Consider the following 9,188-nt stretch of genomic DNA (forward strand, 5'->3'; position numbering starts at 1 on the left):
ACAGGCAGGGAATAAGGGAATGTTGGAAGCTCTAGACAGGGATAGAGTTGGAAGGGAGAATCATAGGTTTGCACTTGGAATTTTGCTCATTTGAGTTGACATTATTATAGCATGGTGTAAAGCAAAGTTATCTAAGCCTAGATTAAAATATAACATCTATATTACATTTTTTGTACAAATTATAAATCTGTTACAATATATATTTACATTAAATAAAATACACATTTCATTAAGAGCTCTACAGTGGATGACTCTATGCATTCTGGAAAGCTTCACAATACCTAGGCAGGGCCAACATTCATGGAGGAAGCTAGAGAATTTGCATCCAATCAGTTTGTAGCAGGTTTCTTGTTGCCAATCTGCAAGTTACACTGAACACATCATTAGCATTACTTGTGCAGGAAACTAATTTTGATTCAGTAAAGGGTAAGTAATCTCTAGCCTCAATTTTGAGTTCATTACAACTTCTCAAGAATTTCACCAACAACATATAATACAGTACAATTTCAAAAAAGCAAACATGTTAAGGTACACAGACAACTCTTCAAAAGCCCAGATATGTTCTTGCTGGGTTTACATTGAACTCTCCATCTCCTATGGGCAGTCATGAAGATGATCTCTTTCAGACGACATGGTCACAGGGCCAGAACAATCCAGAGGGACTGAGAGAGCGTGAGGATGCAGAGCAGAGGGGCCACCTCTTGCTGCTTCACGTTGGAGACAAGTTGCATCCAGTCCGTGGGTCTGCACGCTTCCCCTTCATCGTCTGGCGTAACACTTGATGTAGTCATCCATTTTGTTCCGGAAGATCTCTTTGTCCAGCAGTTGATGCTCTGCAGACTCAATGTTCAGTGGGTCATCAAAATTCAAAAGATCAGTAAACAAAGAGTTTAATCCCCAAATAAAATTCTTCAGTGTTTGTGTGGGAGCCCAGCCAGTGCCTTCAATCAAGTGTTCTCTCAGTAAACTTAGGCAAATTTCACCTGTCTCTGTGATGTTGGGGTGCCAGATCCTGGTCAAGCATTTGACCTTGGGAGGCATCATGTTGTACACATCGAGGACTTCAGTTTTAAACTGAAACTGTCCACCCTGGTAGTAACCCTCACCTGGGGTTATAGTTATTTGAAAGCAATGAAGCTTGTTTGGATCAGGCAAATGCACTTTACATGTATAAGGTAAATTAACTTCAAATTCTGAAACCTCTTTAGCAACTTGTCTCTCACAGAAACTCTCTGAGTGGAGTCGAACACTGGCTGATGTCTGGGACCCTTTGAGACCATTATTGCTCTTCAGTTTGCTTGTCAGCATTAGCATTATTGCTGCCTTTACCCTGGGCACCTGCAGACAGGCGAAGCGGGCCAGTACTCAACACTATGCCTGGACCCAGGTGGCATCTATATTACATTTGTTACAGCACTCCAAACCAAAATGAGTAAAAATCCCTGCTATGGACTTAATGCCTAGAATATTGTAGGCATTCAATTTTTATTTAAAAAAATAAAGAACAATTTCATAATCAAGAATATATATTATGCTATTGGTGAAGTCACTTGGTAGTCACCACAGTTATGTGGTCTGCAATAGGCTATTGGAGTAATGCCTTAAATTTTATTTAAACAAACATTTTTGGAAACCTCTGTATGTCAGACGCTATTGGCAGGGTTAAAGACACAGAGATCACTAAGTCGTTGGCGTTTCTTCAAGGAACTAACAACCGATGGAGGAGATAAATAGGTATAATAATATAATAATATAAGGCGTAATGAAATTTCTCCTAAACAGAACTAAAAGCAAGTACTGAGAGAAGGTGAATTCTAGTTTGGAGAAATAATAACTGAATAACAGTCTTTGCATGTCAGTGTGAATTTCAGATGCATAGAAACAATTGGTTATCTGTCCTTGGTAGATTCTAATCTTTTAAGGCCCATTGAGGCTCAGAAAGAGCCCATGCTTTCTACCTTCCCACATATTGGTATGAATGAATTTGCAAAGAAATACAACTAGGACTCATTTTCAAATCAAATTTAGAAAAAGAGAAGGACTATGAATCTACCAGTTGGGGCTATGGAAAATAGTAGCAAGCAAGAAGAAGCCATTCTCTGATAGAAATCTAAACAGGAAAGTGTAGCATTGAATATGGAATCTGTGGCTAGTTGTTAGAGTGAAGGCCAAAAGAAATAAAAATATTATAGTGATTAAAAGAAAAAAAAAGAAATCAAAAGAGAATAGGGTTGTTTTTGTTTGTTTGTTTGTTTGTTTTCAGTTTTTGGCCAGGGCCAGGTTTGAACCTGCCACTTCTGGCATATGGGGCTAGCACTCTACTCCTTGTGCTACAGGCGCTGCCCAAGAGAACAGGTATTTTTAAGATCAATTTAGCTTGAACCACTCTCCTTTCCATTCCAAAGCCACATTTGAGCCTAATGGGAGGAGTGCACCAACTCCAGGAGATCTCGTCTACAAAATGATGGGCTAGATAAGTTGACCTCTGTAGTGTGTTCAAACTCCAGTGTGTAATGTTCCTGTAACATAAATTTTTCCTTTCTGGAGGCCTACCAAGAGAGTAAGTAATAATGGTGACAAGCCCTGTGATTGCAAAGAAGAAACAAAGCAGGGTGGCACCTGTGGCTCAAAGGAATAGGGCTCCAGCCCCATATACCAGACATGGTGGGTTCAAACCCAGCCCTGGCCAAAAACTGCAAAAAAAAAAAAAAAAGAAGAAGAAGAAGAAGAAGAAGAAGAAGAAAAACAATGGCACAGTTACCTAGCAACCTTACGCTACTCCCTGGAGAAGGCCCTGGGAAAGAAAGGGGTAATCAGGACTTACAAAACAGCGGCAAAATCTTAGTTCCTGTCCTTGGAGCATTTTAAGCCCTAGAGATCAATAGTACAGACAGGAAATCAATTTTAAATACTCTTTGCACATCAACTCCTGAAAGTTCACTATCAACTTCTAAAAAAGGATCCTCTACAAAAGGAAGCTAAATGTTGGGCAGCCCTCACATAACTTGATGACACAAAGGCTGTAGGATCCTCAGGGGACCCATGGAAAGCACAGAAGCTATAGAAGATTTTTAGAGTGTGTCATTGGGGCTCTATGAGGTGTTATTCAACTCTCCATTTGCGTACAATAGCCACTTGAACTATTCCTCTTTAAGAGGCACTCATTCATTGAAAAATCTAGTGAGTTAGCTTGCTGAAAGTTGAAATGTTGTATATGGGGGAAAAGTGGAAAAGAAAATGGAGAATAAGGAAAGGTCCCAATCAGGGAGATGGTTCATATAAGATGCCTTCCTCAGTTCTCCTTAGGGATATAGATTCTTCTAAGGTGCTGGTAGACTGCAGCGGAGTAGGGCAGGAGGATATTCCTTAGTTCCATTGATCTTATATTGAGCCACATTCTTGATATCCCCATCAGGCTGAGTTTCACCACTGGATGTTAAATAGTTTGTATGTGTGTGCATGCACATGTATGCATGAGCTCTTAGGCTTCTGAGAATATGTGTGAAAGTGTTTTGTGTCTGAAATAATATAGGAAAAAATTCGAATGGTAACAAGTCTCCCTGAGATTAATTTAACTTTAAATCTTCCAAATCCTAAAGCCAAAATTGAACCCCAAATTGTTCATATACAGTCTAAGCTTATTATTATTTATTTTTGTAATGGAACTGTTTAGACTATGTTCTCAAACAGAGTAATATGCAACCTTTTACTTGGTTGTTATTAGCTAAGAAAATCACTGGATGCTGCCATGGTAGGTGGATCATACAGTCATCTGGCATCATATCCCCAATGTTCATGTTTGTTTAAAAAATAAAAAAGCTAGATAGTCATTTGGAACAAAGAAAGAGGGGGCCAACTTTCTATTCATCTTCTCCTCAAATCTAATTGTGTTTCTGCATGGTAAAATACTGCTTAGTCTAGCTCCCTGCAACAGGAAAAAAGACTATATGGCTAAGCATGCTTGCTAAGTTTAAATAGCATGGAAGTAAGGTTTAATTCCATAACATTTTATACCTGTTGTCCTGACTTGATTAGTAGTGGCCCTTTCCATTCTTCAAATTGTCCCAGTTTGAACAATGAATAATATGGTTACCTAAAAGTGATTCCTTAGATAAAGAGTCTGTTTTGCTTTTTCTAACTTAATATTTCAACTTCTATTTGTGTATCCACCACTAGACATTTTCAAGACCAATAACAGTAAATTAAAGTGAGTGATGATTTTTAAGTCTACAAAACTGCATTAAGTGTCTGTAGGGCATCATTATAGCTAAGAACCTCTCCTTTTGGGGATTATTATCTTTTAGCATCTCATTAGGAAGGCGTGTTTTGCATATGACCTTGGGAGCCAGGATGTGCTCCAAAATAATATCCAGTACCCTAACAGTTCACTAACAATCTCCAGCCATTACATTTGTGAATTGAACTCAATTTCCATTTCCCAATTCTGCCTTTAGAGCCAGGTGTCTGTAAGGTTATTTTGGAGGTAAAAGTGTCTCCACAGTTCAATGGAGCTGATGAACTGGAATATAGAAAGCTACCCTACTGACAAGCCTCACTTGAGGCTGAAATGAGAAACCTGCTGTTAGTGAATGGATTATAGGCTGACTTTAAAATCTACTTATCGGGCCATGTGTGCGTGTGGGAGGCACTGTCCACACATTTTTTTCTTAACCACCTTGCACTCCTCAGGGCATAGTTGATATCCATTGGCTTTACTTACCTTAATGGCTTCAGAGTATTATTCTTATTTTTTTGTTTCTGTATTTAATTTTTGTTATTATTTGGGATTCATTGAGGAGACAAAGAATTAGGTTATGCTTATTTGCATTTGTTAGGTAAAGTCCCTCTTATAGTTGTGTCTACCCTTAAATGACTAGCAGTTAACTCCTGGGTACTTAAAAAATCTTCTCAAGCATCTCCTGGAGACACTAATCTGTTCTGAAAGTAGGAAACAATAAGATCAAAGAGGACTCTGGTGTCTGTCTGGAAGGGAGGAAGGAAAACAATTAAAGCAAGAGTTCTCTAACATCAGTGTGATAAGAATACAGATTCCCAGATTTTGTGAGATTCTGATTCCTTAAGTTCGAGATGGAATATAAGAGTCTGCATTTTAACAAGAATTGTGAGTGATTCTGATGCAGTAATTTCATGGTCACTCTTTGAGAAAAACTAAATACAGAAAGAATTTTAATTAAGAAAATTTAGAAAAGGTAAACTAAACAATCTGGGAATGTAGACATTTTGGCCCTGCTAGAGAATAATAAATAATGGTGATGATGATTATGATTATCTTAATAAACAATAATGAACAATAAGAAGGAGGAGGAGTAAGAGGAGGAAGAAGAGGAGAGGAGAAGCAATAAACAACGTCAGTCCAAACTTGTAGACAAAGTAACCAAATGAAGTTGGCAAAATATACCTACATTACATTAAATATTTATATAGTTCTACTTTGGCAGAGATTACCACCTGTAGTACAATAGTGAATGTAGCAATCACCAAGACAAAGTTCAGTACTCAGGGCGTGGCACATAGAAGACAATCAGCAATGGACAGACTCATGAATATATAGTAGCATAATATTTTTACATGTACAAGCCTCAAGAGATAGTTGAGGGCAGGGAAAAGATATGATTCATACTCTATAGACACAAACCTATCTGTCATCTTTAGACAGGACTACAAAGAAGTAATTGCACTGTTGGTACATGTCTCCATTATACTTGTTCCTAAACTCCTGGATTCCTTCACATTTTCTGACTCTTCCCTCAAATATTTCACATGCAGTACAAATAAGGAGGATGAATTTCATCAAATTTTAGAATTTTCCTTGCATACAAGGCTACACTGGTACATTGGCTACCCAAAAAGGAAATAAGTTGCAATACATTCCATAGGAAGGAAAGATGCTCTGACTCAGGATAGACCAAGGAAAAATAACCCTCCTTGATAGGCTCCTGAATCTGTAAAACACTATGAAGGAAGTAGGGCTAATAAACCTAGGAAATCAGACTCAGTAAAGCAAATCCAATGAGCATGTTTGATAAAATCACATAGATCTGGATTTGAATCTGGAGATTGTCCTGTGGAATCAGACTTTATGAAGGGCAGGTAACTCCTCTGAATCTCAGTTTGCAAATTTTGTAAATTATGAATGGCAATAATCATATTTTTCTCTCTTATAGGATTATTGAGAATTGATTAAATGAGATAAATGTGAACAACGTAACACAATGCCTGACCAATATTAAGTGCACAACATAAGAAATCATTTCTATGCCTATATGCTGCAATCCATAGCAATGTGACAATATCATGTTTATAGCGACAGAGAAGCTTTCTTACCTCTGTATATATAAATACTTCAGGTAGTTGTTTTTATTTAGTATATATTTGTTATATATAGTTGTTAGTATTTAGTATATATAAATACTTCAGGTAGTTGTTTTTATTATTATTGCCAGCTCCAGGAGCCTGTGATAGCTAATACCTTCCCTTCTTCCTGGGTGCTGCCTCTTCAGTCTTCTAGCCACAGTAGTAAGACCAGGCCTTCTGGAATATAGCATCATTTTCTCATATTCCAGGTATCCAGATGGCTTTGGCAAAAATACAAAAGCTAACTAACATCATGAAAAATCTAGCTAATGCCAGACAGTAATTGGAATAAACAGAAAGTGAAAAGGTTATAAGGATGACTCTCTTCAATATATGTATATACTTCTAAAAACATGTTTCAAAAAGTTTTTATTGGTGTTGTTTGGCTCCATAACATACTCTCATTAAGCCAAAAGATTGTTAGTAGATACTGTCAGGGTAGTTACTTCAGTATTTCTGGTATTCATTTATAACTATTGGGAATATGATACACTTTCAGAACCAGTAGTGATGCCACTTTACATTTATATAAGAATCGTGGTTTGCAAGGCACTTTCACATAGATGGTACTAATGATAACTTTGTGATAAAGATTATGTGGGTGTTAGTATCCTTCCTCTTATTTTATAGCTGAAAAATAGGGCTTGTGGAAATAAATTAGTGATTATCATACATCCAACATCTTCTAGATATTTTATATACATTATTGCACAGAAATTCATATCACTGGGAGGCAGGTATAATTTCTACCCCATTACAAATATAGAAATAAAACTGAGAGGAAAATAACCATGGCCAAAGTCATATAAGTAGAAGATCAGGGTTTTTAACAATGTACTTGTTCAATTCAAATAATATACTCATTTTACCACTGCAAACTATACTCCTAGCAGATATACTCAAGGACACATGGTTAGGGACAGAACCAGTGTTCTTTTCCCCAAGATAAGTGTTTCTCAAACATCAAAGTATTGATATGTATGAATCACCTGGGCATCTTATAAAAGTAAAGATTTTGATTTACTATGTGTGCAGTGGAACCTGAGATTATGCATGTCTAACTGTTCCTTGATTTATGCCTATGTGGTTGGTGGCTACTCTGTGGGCCACACTTTGAATAGCAAGTTCCTAAATCACAGCAACAGTTCTCAGACAAAAGAGAAGGTAACACATAATACACCCACTCACTTCTGATTTTGAACAAAAAGGCAAATAAAATACTATAGTCGCGTCTAAAACAGAGTCGTGACTATGTTTATATGCATAGTCAGCCAGGAATGTCTGGATTGAAATTCCTGATCTTTGCAATGTGTGCATTGTCAGCATTTTCCAAATTTCCCTAACCAAAATAATCTGCTTGTTGGAAATGCAGATTAGTGTACTCACTTTAGATAAAATGAACATGCATCTTTGGTGATGGGTTCTAGAAATCTGCATTTTAACACTCTTCCCATGTAATTTAGGTACTCACTAAAGACCCATTGGTTAAGAAGGGGAGAAGCAAACATTTATGTAAGGAATCAGATAGTAAATATTTTACAAAAGTTTACAAAACCAGGCCAGATTTGGTATGAGGGCCTCGGTTTGGCAACTCCTGGACAGGTCATTCCTCTAACCTGTCTTTCTGGGATCACCTTCCTCACAATGGATTTCCTTCTGCCATCAATATTCCACGTCCAAGGTATTACATACTGCTGTGGCAGAAGCTATCATGAAGGAGATTTTATGCTCTTTTTAAGGCTTTAAGGACTGACTGTTTATTTGTTTGAGTGTTTGTTTGTTTTTCTGTGAAAGCTCTGACCTTAATGTTGTAGTAACTACAAGAGATACTGCTGCTACTTCATAAAACCAAGGCAGCATGCCCATCTCAGTCCACCCTCAGTGGGTTAAAGGGTGCATTGACAGTGAAGTGCAATTTTCCTAATGCCAAAGGGAAGTCATTAAAAACAGAAGCAGTGGGTATGTAAAGAGCAAGTTCCAACTGAGCTCAGCTAAGTTTCCCTCCTGCTTGGGCAGTATATCTATGCTGTAGATAGGAAAGGGGATCATCTCTAAGTTTGATATGCCTTTTGCAGATATTACTAAGTCACAAATGTAATACCTGGAGTGTAGGGGTCAAGAGGATTTATATAGGACAGATTCCATTAGTAAAGTGTCTGAGATGTCGTACTCTTCCCTTATCTCACTGTACCCACAGGGAGTCTCAGACTGCTGTGTGAGAGAAAAATAAATCAGGTTCATTTCACTGAACAGTTCACAGAGCGGCAGAAGTAGCAGGAAACTTTCAAATACAGCAGCAGGTGGGAGCAGGAAAAAATGTATTGAGCAATTTGAATTGCATTGCAAATGGAAGTAAAACAAGAAAATTCATGTCCCTGATGCCCTGACAGAAACTAGTTAAGAAACAGTATAATTAAGATAAAGATATAATCCCCCTGAGTAAATGAGTTTGTTTTTTTTCCTCATCATTCCCTCAAACTTAATCATAGTCAAAACTGAGATCCTAAACTCTAACCATACCTATGTACCTAATCTTGACCGGCTATTTTAAAAATCACAACAAGTTTTTTTTTTTTTTTTTTTGCCATTATAGGATTCAATGTGTTGATTATTTGTACAAATTGTAGTACTTACATCCTACTAAACAACATAGCCTTTACCACTTTTATCCAATTATAGGATTAAGACATTTATGCTCTACACCTGATAGATCCAACTTGCACTTGCAATATGTTCCATAGGTGTGGTCCCCCTACTAACCCTCCCTCTCTTCCCCTCTTCCTCCCCTTCCCTCCTTTATCCTAGGCTATAGT

The 9,188-nt window shown here is 37.5% G+C and overlaps 1 pseudogene; it reads right to left on the reverse strand.

The window, feature by feature from the left end:
- Nucleotides 1–759: 759 nt before the first annotated feature.
- LOC100951901 lies at nucleotides 760–1,314 on the reverse strand (annotated as a pseudogene).
- Between the last annotated feature and the right edge of the window lie 7,874 nt (nucleotides 1,315–9,188).

Source organism: Otolemur garnettii, unplaced genomic scaffold, assembly GCF_000181295.1.
Source record: "Otolemur garnettii isolate 467f Iridium unplaced genomic scaffold, OtoGar3 scaffold00109, whole genome shotgun sequence".
In the NCBI taxonomy this organism is placed as follows: domain Eukaryota; kingdom Metazoa; phylum Chordata; class Mammalia; order Primates; family Galagidae; genus Otolemur; species Otolemur garnettii.